The following is a 15,416-nucleotide window of genomic DNA, read 5'->3' on the forward strand; positions in this document are numbered from 1 at the left end:
CACTAGGGAGAGAACTGGGACCAGGTATTGTGACACCATGGAGAGAACTGGGACCAGGGACTGTGACACTATGGAGAGAACTGGGACCAGGTAATGTGACACCATGGAGAGAACTGGGACCAGATAATGTGACACTAGGGAGAGAACTGGGACCAGGTACTGTGACACCATGGAGAGAACTGGGACCAGGTAATGTGACACCATGGAGAGAACTGGGACCAGGGACTGTGACACCAGGGAGAGAACTGGGACCAGGTATTGTGACACTAGGGAGAGAACTGGGACCAGGTACTGTGACACTAGGGAGAGAACTGGGACCAGGTACTGTGACACAATGGAGAGAACTGGGACCAGGTACTGTGACACCATGGAGAGAACTGGGACCAGGTACTGTGACACCATGGAGAGAACTGGGACCAGGGACGGTGACACTATGGAGAGAACTGGGACCAGGTACTGTGACACTAGGGAGAGAACTGGGACCAGGTACTGTGACATTATGGAGAGAACTGGGACCAGGTACTGTAACACAATGGAGAGAACTGGGACCAGGGACGGTGACACTATGGAGAGAACTGGGACCAGGTAATGTGACACTAGGGAGATAACTGGGACCAGGTACTGTGACACTAGGGAGAGAACTGGGACCAGGTATTGTGACACTAGGGAGAGAACTGGGACCAGGTACTGTGACACCATGGAGAGAACTGGGACCAGGTACTGTGACACAATGGAGAGAACTGGGACCAGGGACTGTGACACCATGGAGAGAACTGGGACCAGGTATTGTGACACTAGGGAGAGAACTGGGACCAGGTACTGTGACACCATGGAGAGAACTGGGACCAGGTACTGTGACACAATGGAGAGAACTGGGACCAGGGACAGTGACACTAGGGAGAGAACTGGGACCAGGTAATGTGACACTAGGGAGAGAACTGGGACCAGGGACTGTGACACTAGGGAGAGAACTGGGACCAGGTAATGTGACACTAGGGAGAGAACTGGAACCAGGTACTGTCACACCATGGAGAGAACTGGCACCAGGGACTGTGACACCATGGAGAGAACTGGGACCAGGGACTGTGACACCATGGGGAGAACTGGGACCAGGTATTGTGACACCATGGAGAGAACTGGGACCAGGTACTGTGACACTAGGGAGAGAACTGGGACCAGGTAATGTGACACTAGGGAGAGAACTGGGACCAGGTACTGTGACACTATGGAGAGAACTGGGACCAGGTAATGTGACACTAGGGAGAGAACTGGGACCAGGTACTGTGACACTATGGAGAGAACTGGGACCAGGTAATGTGACACTAGGGAGAGAACTGGGACCAGGTACTGTGACACAATGGAGAGAACTGGGACCAGGGACGGTGACACTATGGAGAGAACTGGGACCAGGTAATGTGACACTAGGGAGAGAACTGGGACCAGGGACTGTGGCACTATGGAGAGAACTGAGACCAGGTAATGTGACACTAGGGAGAGAACTGGGACCAGGTATTGTGACACCATGGAGAGAACTGGGACCAGGTAATGTGACACTAGGGAGAGAACTGGGACCAGGTATTGTGACACCATGGAGAGAACTGGGACCAGGTAATGTGACACTAGGGAGAGAACTGGGACCAGGGACTGTGACACTAGGGAGAGAACTGGGACCAGGTATTGTGACACCATGGAGAGAACTGGGACCAGGTAATGTGACACTAGGGAGAGAACTGGGACCAGGTATTGTGACACCGTGGAGAGAACTGGGACCAGGTAATGTGACACTAGGGAGAGAACTGGGACCAGGTATTGTGACACCATGGAGAGAACTGGGCAAGTGTTGCAGAGTTGATCCTGCTGACCAGGTGGACTAAAATAGCGTCTTTGTAGTCAGACTTGCTATAAATCCTGGCTCCTGCTTCCTGGGGGTGTTTGCCAACGGGGGTGGACTTGGGCTCAGAGGGAAGGAGTGAGTCAGACCAGGACCAGCCCCTGAAACCTGAGGAATGAATTCTGTGAGGAGTGTGAAGCCAACTCTCATGAGCAAAGTCATTTTAGTCTTTTGTACCATAGGGGAGGTGACCATGGACTGTTGTACTTCTACTACTTGTACTCCACATCACTGGAGTCTAGTACTTGTACTCCACTTGTCCACATCACTGGAGTCTAATACTTCTACTACTTGTACTCCACATCACTGAAGTCTAGTACTTGTACTACTTGTACTCCACATCACTGGAGTCTAGTACTTGTACTACTTGTACTCCACATCACTGGAGTCTAGTACTTCTACTACTTGTACTCCACATCACTGGAGTCTAGTACTTGTACTACTTGTACTCCACATCACTGGAGTCTAGTACTTCTACTACTTGTACTCCACATCACTGGAGTCTAGTACTTCTACTACTTGTACTCCACATCACTGGAGTCTAGTACTTCTACTACTTGTACTCCACATCACTGGAGTCTAGTACTTGTACTACTTGTACTCCACATCACTGAAGTCTAGTACTTCTACTACTTGTACTCCACATCACTGGAGTCTAGTACTTCTACTACTTGTACTCCACATCACTGGAGTCTAGTACTTGTACTACTTGTACTCCACATCACTGGAGTCTAGTACTTCTACTACTTGTACTCCACATCACTGGAGTCTAGTACTTCTACTACTTGTACTCCACATCACTGGAGTCTAGTACTTCTACTACTTGTACTCCACATCACTGGAGTCTAGTACTTGTACTACTTGTACTCCACATCACTGGAGTCTAGTACTTGTACTACTTGTACTCCACATCACTGGAGTCTAGTACTTCTACTACTTGTACTCCACATCACTGGAGTCTAGTACTTGTACTACTTGTACTCCACATCACTGGAGTCTAGTACTTCTACTACTTGTATTCCACATCACTGGAGTCTAGTACTTGTACTACTTGTACTCCACATCACTGGAGTCTAGTACTTGTACTACTTGTACTCCACATCACTGGAGTCTAGTACTTGTACTACTTGTACTCCACATCACTGGAGTCTAGTACTTCTACTACTTGTACTCCACATCACTGGAGTCAAGTACTTGTACTACTTGTGCTCCACATCACTGGAGTCTGGTACTTCTACTACTTGTACTCCACATCACTGGAGTCAAGTACTTGTACTACTTGTACTCCACATCACTGGAGTCTAGTACTTCTACTACTTGTACTCCACATCACTGGAGTCAAGTACTTGTACTACTTGTGCTCCACATCACTGGAGTCTGGTACTTCTACTACTTGTACTCCACATCACTGGAGTCTAGTACTTCTACTACTTGTACTCCACATCACTGGAGTCTAGTACTTGTACTACTTGTACTCCACATCACTGGAGTCTAGTACTTCTACTACTTGTACTCCACATCACTGGAGTCTAGTACTTCTACTACTTGTACTCCACATCACTGGAGTCTAGTACTTCTACTACTTGTACTCCACATCACTGGAGTCTAGTACTTGTACTACTTGTACTCCACATCACTGGAGTCTAGTACTTGTACTACTTGTACTCCACATCACTGGAGTCTAGTACTTCTACTACTTGTACTCCACATCACTGGAGTCTAGTACTTGTACTACTTGTACTCCACATCACTGGAGTCTAGTACTTCTACTACTTGTACTCCACATCACTGGAGTCTAGTACTTCTACTACTTGTACTCCACATCACTGGAGTCTAGTACTTGTACTACTTGTACTCCACATCACTGGAGTCTAGTACTTCTACTACTTGTACTCCACATCACTGGAGTCAAGTACTTGTACTACTTGTGCTCCACATCACTGGAGTCTGGTACTTGTACTACTTGTACTCCACATCACTGGAGTCAAGTACTTGTACTACTTGTACTCCACATCACTGGAGTCTAGTACTTCTACTACTTGTACTCCACATCACTGGAGTCAAGTACTTGTACTACTTGTGCTCCACATCACTGGAGTCTGGTACTTCTACTACTTGTACTCCACATCACTGGAGTCTAGTACTTCTACTACTTGTACTCCACATCACTGGAGTCAAGTACTTCTACTACTTGTACTCCACATCACTGGAGTCTAGTACTTCTACTACTTGTACTCCACATCACTGGAGTCTAGTACTTGTACTCCACTTGTCCACATCACTGGAGTCTAGTACTTCTACTACTTGTACTCCACATCACTGGAGTCTAGTACTTCTACTACTTGTACTCCACATCACTGGAGTCTAGTACTTCTACTACTTGTACTCCACATCACTGGAGTCTAGTACTTCTACTACTTGTACTCCACATCACTGGAGTCTAGTACTTCTACTACTTGTGCTCCACATAACTGGAGTCAAGTACTTCTACTACTTGTACTCCACATCACTGGAGTCTAGTACTTCTACTACTTGTACTCCACATAACTGGAGTCATGTACTTCTACTACTTGTACTCCACATCACTGGAGTCTAGTACTTCTACTACTTGTACTCCACATAACTGGAGTCTAGTACTTCTACTACTTGTACTCCACATAACTGGAGTCTAGTACTTGTACTCCACTTGTCGATGAAGAGTAGGACATAAACCAAAGTTGTTGTTGTACTGTCTGGTAGCGATGAAGAGTAGGACATAAACCAAAGTTGTTGTACTGTCTGGTAGCGATGAAGAGTAGGACATAAACCAAAGTAGTTGTTGTACTGTCTGGTAGCGATGAAGAGTAGGACATAAACCAAAGTTGTTGTACTGTCTGGTAGCGATGAAGAGTAGGACATAAACCAAAGTTGTTGTACTGTCTGGTAGCGATGAAGAGTAGGACATAAACCAAAGTTGTTGTTATACTGTCTGGTAGCGATGAAGAGTAGGACATAAACCAAAGTTGTTGTTGTACTGTCTGGTAGCGATGAAGAGTAGGACATAAACCAAAGTTGTTGTTGTACTGTCTGGTAGCGATGAAGAGTAGGACATAAACCAAAGTAGTTGTTGTACTGTCTGGTAGCGATGAAGAGTAGGACATAAACCAAAGTAGTTGTTGTACTGTCTGGTAGCGATGAAGAGTAGGACATAAACCAAAGTTGTTGTTATACTGTCTGGTAGCGATAAAGAGTAGGACATAAACCAAAGTAGTTGTTGTACTGTCTGGTAGTGATGAAGAGTAGGACATAAACCAAAGTAGTTGTTGTACTGTCTGGTAGTGATGAAGAGTAGGACATAAACCAAAGTAGTTGTTGTACTGTCTGGTAGCGATGAAGAGTAGGACATAAACCAAAGTTGTTGTTGTACTGTCTGGTAGCGATGAAGAGTAGGACATAAACCAAAGTTGTTGTTGTACTGTCTGGTAGCGATGAAGAGTAGGACATAAACCAAAGTAGTTGTTGTACTCTCTGGTAGTGATGAAGAGTAGGACATAAACCAAAGTAGTTGTTGTACTGTCTGGTAGCGATGAAGAGTAGGACATAAACCAAAGTAGTTGTTGTACTGTCTGGTAGCGATGAAGAGTTGGACATAAACCAAAGTAGTTGTTGTACTGTCTGGTAGCGATGAAGAGTAGGACATAAACCAAAGTTGTTGTTATACTGTCTGGTAGCGATGAAGAGTAGGACATAAACCAAAGTAGTTGTTGTACTGTCTGGTAGTGATGAAGAGTAGGACATAAACCAAAGTAGTTGTTGTACTGTCTGGTAGTGATGAAGAGTAGGACATAAACCAAAGTAGTTGTTGTACTGTCTGGTAGCGATGAAGAGTAGGACATAAACCAAAGTTGTTGTTGTACTGTCTGGTAGCGATGAAGAGTAGGACATAAACCAAAGTTGTTGTTGTACTGTCTGGTAGCGATGAAGAGTAGGACATAAACCAAAGTAGTTGTTGTACTGTCTGGTAGTGATGAAGAGTAGGACATAAACCAAAGTAGTTGTTGTACTGTCTGGTAGCGATGAAGAGTAGGACATAAACCAAAGTAGTTGTTGTACTGTCTGGTAGCGATGAAGAGTAGGACATAAACCAAAGTTGTTGTAGTACTGTCTGGTAGCGATGAAGAGTAGGACATAAACCAAAGTTGTTGTTGTACTGTCTGGTAGTGATGAAGAGTAGGACATAAACCAAAGTTGTTGTAGTACTGTCTGGTAGCGATGAAGAGTAGGACATAAACCAAAGTTGTTGTAGTACTGTCTGGTAGCGATGAAGAGTAGGACATAAACCAAAGTTGTTGTTGTACTGTCTGGTAGCGATGAAGAGTAGGACATAATCCAAAGTTGTTGTAGTACTGTCTGGTAGTGATGAAGAGTAGGACATAAACCAAAGTTGTTGTTGTACTGTCTGGTAGTGATGAAGAGTAGGACATAAACCAAAGTAGTTGTTATACTGTCTGGTAGCCGTGAAGAGTAGGACATAAACCAAAGTTGTTGTTGTACTGTCTGGTAGCGATGAAGAGTAGGACATTAACCGCGGTCGTCGGTTGGTATTTAGTTTGGAATGAGAAAGATGGTGGTTGCTAACTACACTTTGTTTACAGACTGTTGACTCTGCTCATTTACTGGAGACGCATGTTAGCGCTAGCTAGCTTAAATGCTAAGATGAATAAAGGACATTTTTGCTCATTAAACAAGGACAAGCGGTAGAAAATGGATGGATAGTTGAACTGTGATGCTGAACATTCAAGCTAGCCTAGCGGTTGGCATGGCTTCTAGTCTCCTGCTGTCTCTTGTTTAGTGTTGTTTGTCCTCCAGTGATGATGATACTTTGTTTGATTTGGCCATGGAAAGAAGGTTTAGTAAGTTGGACATACTTTACTGCGTTGCTCTGACCTCGCAGCAATGACAATGTTGAGGAGGCAGCACAAGACTTTTACTGACATGTTTGTGTGCTGAGCAGGAGGAAAGCAAACTTGATGATGTCACTGGACTACAACCTCAACTTTTCCATCCACAACCATCTCTGCAATCTGGAAGAAAATATGCTGAGGCAGCGCAGAGATTGTTCCAGTGGTTGGAACACAAATGTCATTGTGGAAACTTTCATCCACGTGGCTCCTCAGGACACCAGGGACTAGGACTGACACGTTGTCATGGAAACAACATGAGAAGTGACTAGGACTGACACGTTGTCATGGAAACAACATGAGAAGGGACTAGGACTGACACGTTGTCATGGAAACAACATGAGAAGGGACTAGGACTGACACGTTGTCATGGAAACAACATGAGAAGTGACTAGGACTGACACGTTGTCATGGAAACAACATGAGAAGGGACTAGGACTGACACGTTGTCATGGAAACAACATGAGAAGTGACTAGGACTGACACGTTGTCATGGAAACAACATGAGAAGGGACTAGGACTGACACGTTGTCATGGAAACAACATGAGAAGGGACTAGGACTGACACGTTGTCATGGAAACAACATGAGAAGGGACTAGGACTGACACGTTGTCATGGAAACAACATGAGAAGGGACTAGGACTGACACGTTGTCATGGAAACAACATGAGAAGGGACTAGGACTGACACGTTGTCATGGAAACAACATGAGAAGGGACTAGGACTGACACGTTGTCATGGAAACAACATGAGAAGGGACTAGGACTGACACGTTGTCATGGAAACAACATGAGAAGGGACTAGGACTGACACGTTGTCATGGAAACAACATGAGAAGTGACTAGGACTGACACGTTGTCATGGAAACAACATGAGAAGTGACTAGGACTGACACGTTGTCATGGAAACAACATGAGAAGGGACTAGGACTGACACGTTGTCATGGAAACAACATGAGAAGTGACTAGGACTGACACGTTGTCATGGAAACAACATGAGAAGGGACTAGGACTGACACGTTGTCATGGAAACAACATGAGAAGTGACTAGGACTGACACGTTGTCATGGAAACAACATGAGAAGGGACTAGGACTGACACGTTGTCATGGAAACAACATGAGAAGGGACTAGGACTGACACGTTGTCATGGAAACAACATGAGAAGGGACTAGGACTGACACGTTGTCATGGAAACAACATGAGAAGGGACTAGGACTGACACGTTGTCATGGAAACAACATGAGAAGGGACTAGGACTGACACGTTGTCATGGAAACAACATGAGAAGGGACTAGGACTGACACGTTGTCATGGAAACAACATGAGAAGGGACTAGGACCGACACGTTGTCATGGAAACAACATGAGAAGGGACTAGGACTGACACGTTGTCATGGAAACAACATGAGAAGGGACTAGGACCGACACGTTGTCATGGAAACAACATGAGAAGGGACTAGGACTGACACGTTGTCATGGAAACAACATGAGAAGGGACTAGGACTGACACGTTGTCATGGAAACAACATGAGAAGTGACTAGGACTGACACGTTGTCATGGAAACAACATGAGAAGTGACTAGGACTGACACGTTGTCATGGAAACAACATGAGAAGGGACTAGGACTGACACGTTGTCATGGAAACAACATGAGAAGGGACTAGTACTGACACGTTGTCATGGAAACAACATGAGAAGGGACTAGGACAGACACGTTGTCATGGAAACAACATGAGAAGTGACTAGGACTGACACGTTGTCATGGAAACAACATGAGAAGTGACTAGGACTGACACGTTGTCATGGAAACAACATGAGAAGTGACTAGGACTGACACGTTGTCATGGAAACAACATGAGAAGTGACTAGGACTGACACGTTGTCTTGGAAACAACATGAGAAGTGACTAGGACTGACACGTTGTCATGGAAACAACATGAGAAGTGACTAGGACTGACACGTTGTCATGGAAACAACATGAGAAGGGACTAGGACTGACACGTTGTCATGGAAACAACATGAGAAGTGACTAGGACTGACACGTTGTCATGGAAACAACATGAGAAGTGACTAGGACTGACACGTTGTCATGGAAACAACATGAGAAGTGACTAGGACTGACACGTTGTCATGGAAACAACATGAGAAGTGACTAGGACTGACACGTTGTCTTGGAAACAACATGAGAAGTGACTAGGACTGACACGTTGTCATGGAAACAACATGAGAAGGGACTAGGACAGACACGTTGTCATGGAAACAACATGAGAAGGGACTAGGACTGACACGTTGTCATGGAAACAACATGAGAAGTGACTAGGACTGACACGTTGTCATGGAAACAACATGAGAAGGGACAAGGACTGACACGTTGTCATGGAAACAACATGAGAAGTGACTAGGACTGACACGTTGTCATGGAAACAACATGAGAAGGGACTAGGACTGACACGTTGTCATGGAAACAACATGAGAAGTGACTAGGACTGACACGTTGTCATGGAAACAACATGAGAAGGGACTAGGACTGACACGTCATGGAAACAACATGAGAAGTGACTAGGACTGACACGTTGTCATGGAAACAACATGAGAAGTGACTAGGACTGACACGTTGTCATGGAAACAACATGAGAAGTGACTAGGACTGACACGTTGTCATGGAAACAACATGAGAAGTGACTAGGACTGACACGTTGTCATGGAAACAACATGAGAAGTGACTAGGACTGACACGTTGTCATGGAAACAACATGAGAAGGGACAAGGACTGACACGTTGTCATGGAAACAACATGAGAAGTGACTAGGACTGACACGTTGTCATGGAAACAACATGAGAAGTGACTAGGACTGACACGTTGTCATGGAAACAACATGAGAAGGGACTAGGACTGACACGTTGTCATGGAAACAACATGAGAAGGGACTAGGACTGACACGTTGTCATGGAAACAACATGAGAAGTGACTAGGACTGACACGTTGTCATGGAAACAACATGAGAAGTGACTAGGACTGACACGTTGTCATGGAAACAACATGAGAAGGGACTAGGACTGACACGTTGTCATGGAAACAACATGAGAAGGGACTAGGACTGACACGTTGTCATGGAAACAACATGAGAAGGGACTAGGACTGACACGTTGTCATGGAAACAACATGAGAAGTGACTAGGACTGACACGTTGTCATGGAAACAACATGAGAAGGGACTAGGACTGACACGTTGTCATGGAAACAACATGAGAAGGGACTAGGACTGACACGTTGTCATGGAAACAACATGAGAAGGGACTAGGACTGACACGTTGTCATGGAAACAACATGAGAAGTGACTAGGACTGACACGTTGTCATGGAAACAACATGAGAAGTGACTAGGACTGACACGTTGTCATGGAAACAACATGAGAAGTGACTAGGATTGACACGTTGTCATGGAAACAACATGAGAAGTGACTAGGACTGACACGTTGTCATGGAAACAACATAAGTACAATGAGTTGTTGTCATGGTGATATTAGCTTGCATGTGTGTCTGCAAGATGGTAGTTTGTCAGAGTGTGATTGATCAGCACTGATGTCATTGTGTCAATGTCAAGGTCATTCAATGTCATCTGATCACACTTGATTATGTCAAGTGTCACAGTTCATCAATATATTGTGCCTCATGTTTGTTAGTGTTTTGTGTCACTTCCTGTCCTGTGCTTTTATTTTGGCGGCTCTTCCGGTTGTGTTGGTGTTTCCCCTGGCTGCTTCACTTCTGTCCCGGAGCATTTCCCCTCAGCTGTGTTGTGTTGCCAAATCAAGACTGTTTCACTTCCTGCTTTGGAGCTTTTTGATGCTAAACCTAATACGCACTACTTTGTGGACGCCATCTGCTCAACATTTCCCGGGAGTGCTTTGCTGGGTCTCAGCAGTTTTGTTTTGTTTTCTTTTATTTTCTTCGTCGTCTGTCCGGGCAGAGCACTTCTCCTTACTTTGTTCATTTATCAATAAATACCCATTTGTAGCCCTTAGATAGGACAGCTCTGGTCTTAGATAGCTCTGGTCTTAGATAAGACAGCTCTGGTCTTAGATAAGACAGCTCTGGTCTTAGATAAGACAGCTCTGGTCTTAGATAGAACAGCTCTGGTCTTAGACAGCTCTGGTCTTAGATAGAACAGCTCTGGTCTTAGATAGCTCTGGTCTTAGATAGCTCTGGTCTTAGATAGGACAGCTCTGGTCTTAGATAGCTCTGGTCTTAGATAGAACAGCTCTGGTCTTAGACAGCTCTGGTCTTAGATAGCTCTGGTCTTAGATAGAACAGCTCTGGTCTTAGATAGCTCTGGTCTTAGATAGGACAGCTCTGGTCTTAGATAGCCCTGGTCTTAGATAGGACAGCTCTGGTCTTAGATAGCTCTGGTCTTAGATAGCTCTGGTCTTAGATAGGACAGCTCTGGTCTTAGACAGCTCTGGTCTTAGATAGCTCTGGTCTTAGATAGGACAGCTCTGGTCTTAGATAGCTCTGGTCTTAGATAGAACAGCTCTGGTCTTAGATAGCTCTGGTCTTAGATAGAACAGCTCTGGTCTTAGATAGAACAGCTCTGGTCTTAGATAGCTCTGGTCTTAGATAGGACAGCTCTGGTCTTAGATAGCTCTGGTCTTAGATAGGACAGCTCTGGTCTTAGATAGCTCTGGTCTTAGATAGAACAGCTCTGGTCTTAGATAGCTCTGGTCTTAGATAGATCTGGTCTTAGATAGAACATCTCTGGTCTTAGATAGGACAGCTCTGGTCTTAGATAGAACAGCTCTGGTCTTAGATAGCTCTGGTCTTAGATAGGACAGCTCTGGTCTTAGATAGCTCTGGTCTTAGATAGGACAGCTCTGGTCTTAGATAGCTCTGGTCTTAGATAGGACAGCTCTGGTCTTAGATAGGACAGCTCTGGTCTTAGATAGCTCTGGTCTTAGATAGGACAGCTCTGGTCTTAGATAGCTCTGGTCTTAGATAGGACAGCTCTGGTCTTAGATAGGACAGCTCTGGTCTTAGATAGCTCTGGTCTTAGATAGGACAACTCTGGTCTTAGATAGGACAGCTCTGGTCTGCCAGCAGGAAGTGATGAAGATGCTGAGAGAAGAGAAGAAAAGTTAGGAATGACTTCTAGTTCAAGTTCAAGTGCCAATGATAGTCACACACACACACACACACACACACACACACACACACACACACACACACACACACACACACACACACACACACACACACACACACACACACACACACACAGACACTCACTCACTCACTCACTCACTCACTCACTCACTCACTCACTCACTCACTCACTCACTCACACACCCACACTAGGTGTGGTGAAATGATTCTCTCCCTTTGACCCATCACCCTTGATCACCCACTGGGAGGTGAGGGGAGCAGTGAGCAGCAGCGGTGGCCGCGCCCGGGAATCATTGTTGGTGAGTTCTGCTCAGACCAGGATGATGATTACTTCCCAGACTTGGCAAGTGGACTGTAAAGTGATTTGTGTGGAGAACATTCAGTTCTTCATGTGGTAGAAAGGCTAGTATTTGGTGACATTAGAAGTCTGAAGTCAGTTGTTCTTGTGGTGTCTTCACCTGGTAGAGAAGAAGAGTCACTGGTGTACATTCCTCATGTGTGACCTCCTTCTAGCACCACTTCCTTTTTAGACTTTGTTGCTTTAGCTTCCATTGGTTCTCCGCTAGTAGCACACGGCTAGCTTGTTGAAACCCCGGCTGGGAAGTCAAGTTCTTTAAATGCAACAACTACCATTGTTTGCCTCCTGGCTCGGTTCTGTCCTGACCACGCCGATACGGTACAACGATTGATACCTGCAGATCCACCTGTGGGTCTCACAATCCAGACTTCCATCACTCACTTGAACCCTCAACTCAAAGTCTGCAATGCACCTTTTTCCCGGTCCTTCATATGAAGTGCTTCTCATTGAAGTATTGACATTTTAGGAGTACTGTGGAAGTACTTCAGTCTGTACTAGGATCTTCATGATGTTCTCCTGTGCGGGCTAGGCTGCATGCTGAGGCAGCTTCAACCAAGTAAGGATGGAGAGCATGACGCCCCCTGGTGGCCAGGTCTCTGCAGGGGACCACAGACCGTGTGCAGGTGTGACAGGTGCACATGTAGAGTGTAGGACACCACAGACCGTGTGCAGGTGTGAGATGTTGTAGGAGTGAAGGTATTTCTATGGAGATGTTGTAGGACTGAAGGTATTTCTATGGAGATGTTGTAGGAGTGAAGGTATTTCTACGGAGATGTTGTAGGAGTGAAGGTATTTCTATGGAGATGTTGTAGGAGTGAAGGTATTTCTATGGAGATGTTGTAGGAGTGAAGGTATTTCTATGGAGATGTTGTAGGAGTGAAGGTATTTCTATGGAGATGTTGTAGGAGTGAAGGTATTTCTATGGAGATGTTGTAGGAGTGAAGGTATTTATATGCAGATGTAGGAGTGAAGGTATTTCTATGGAGATGTTGTAGGAGTGAAGGTATTTCTATGGAGATGTTGTAGGACTGAAGGTATTTCTACGGCGATGTTGTAGGAGTGAAGGTATTTCTATGGAGATGTTGTAGGAGTGAAGGTATTTGATGGGACAGACTGTAGTGGACTTTTTATGTGCGTCTCATTCCTCTGCGTCTCCAGGAAGACTGCAAGAAGGTGACTTTTCTCTTAGTGTGTCCTTTGACTAAGTATAGTCTGCTCACTAAACACTTCCTGCTCCATAATGACAGCCTTCCGTTGTTTGGAGAGCTGCATAATGACTCCTTAATGACACATTGGGTGGAGCACTCCCACAATATCTGTCATCTGTGTACAAGGACACCTTATCTGCACACAAACACTATTATGACTACTTCATCTTCACCTTATCTGCACACAAACACTATTATGACTACTTCATTTTCACCTTATCTGCACACAAACACTATTATGACTACTTCATCTTCAGTCAGTCAACTGCAACTACCGCCATCATCAGGACTTTCATGGGAACTGCACTTTCTTTGGAATTGTATCTATCATTCACAACCCTTATGGAAGACAAGAAGACATGCCGCTTTCTTTTTTATGCATTCTAAATCCTACATAATGGCTAGCAAATGTCAGCTAACAATGGAGGTAAAGGGAGTTCCTCAATTCCGCCTACAAAGTGCTCTAAAAACATACAAAAACCTCCATCAAGGTTTTATGTACACCCTGTAAGTATATATGGAGTATCTATCTCGTAACATTCATAATAACATGTAATATTTACATAATGTATATACACACTGTAAGTATGTATATATATAATATTTAATTTAGTAATATTCATAATAACATGTAATATTGACATATTTTATATACACACTGGAAGTATATATGTAATGTAGTAACAATCATAATAACATGTAACATTTACATATTTTATATACACACTATAAGTATATATGTAATATGTAATTTAGTAATATTCATAATAACATGTAATATTTACATATTTTATATACACACTGGAAGTATATACTTACAGTGTGTATATATAAAATATGTAAATATTACATGTTATTATGATTGTTACTACATTAAATATATACTTATTGTGAATATAATATATGTAAATATTACATGTTCTTATGATTGTTACTACATTACATATATATACATATATATGTAATGTAGAAACAATCATAAGAACATGTAATATTTACATATTTTATATACATGTAAAATATATATAAAACAATCATACATGTTATTATGATTGTTACTACATTACATATGTAATGTAGTAACAATTAAAATAACATGTAATATTTACATATTTTATACATACACACGGTAAGTATATATGTAATGTAGTAACAATTAAATCAATCAATCAATCAATCAATCAGTTTGTCAAACATGCGAAGATGACCAGCGAAACAGGAAGCGCGCTGTCCTTAAGACCAGGAATTAGGTTGTTATACCTTCAAAATAAAAGCTAAAAAAGTGCATTGATTTTGCAAATCTGTAGCAACACAGTGAATGGTAAGAAAATAATATCTAATATATTTGAATGTAATGTTATCTATTTCAAACCTTCTGTGACACCGGAACGTATTTGCCATGTGTGACCACAGAAGAAGTTTAGTATGAAAAGGTGAACCGGAAGAGCTAACAGTGCTAACACTAGCGCCGCCGGTACCGCGGATCACGTGTTTAAATGTCGGTACCGACCAAGACACCAAGACAAACATTAACGGACTCCGTGACAAACATTAACGGACTCCGTGACAAACATTAAAGGACTCCGTGAGTCCCAAGCAGGCTCGTCTTGTCTGAAAGAGACGAGATGAAGGATGCTAATGCTAAAGCTAACTGTCTGACGTGAGTATCTGACTTTCTGACTACAAACATGATTTGATTCCATCAAACACTTTATTGCATGTCCCGCACTTTATACCGACTTGGAGCACTCCTCATATTTATCTGATATAAAAACACTTCAACGTTCAAATATATCGTTAAGTTAGACAATGAGTGGAATTGTCTGATTTCCCAATGAAGTCTGGCATGGACTTTTTTACT

General features: G+C 43.6%; 1 protein-coding gene across 7 annotated transcripts in view; it reads left to right on the forward strand.

Moving 5' to 3' along the window:
• The window catches only part of LOC133663107 (pleckstrin homology-like domain family B member 1), a 115,936-nt gene that overhangs the window by 13,230 nt on the left and 87,290 nt on the right, over window positions 1–15,416 (forward strand). The window contains exon 1 of one of the 7 annotated variants that reach the window (XM_062067330.1): window positions 15,007–15,215. The exons of the other annotated variants lie outside the window; for them this stretch is intronic. The gene's annotated coding sequence lies outside the window, so the exon portion shown is untranslated. Of the gene's footprint in view, window positions 1–15,006; window positions 15,216–15,416 lie in introns of those variants that run through there. 7 annotated transcript variants of the gene reach the window in all.

The sequence above is a fragment of the Entelurus aequoreus genome, linkage group LG13 (assembly GCF_033978785.1).
Source record: "Entelurus aequoreus isolate RoL-2023_Sb linkage group LG13, RoL_Eaeq_v1.1, whole genome shotgun sequence".
Classification (NCBI taxonomy): Eukaryota; Metazoa; Chordata; class Actinopteri; order Syngnathiformes; family Syngnathidae; genus Entelurus; species Entelurus aequoreus.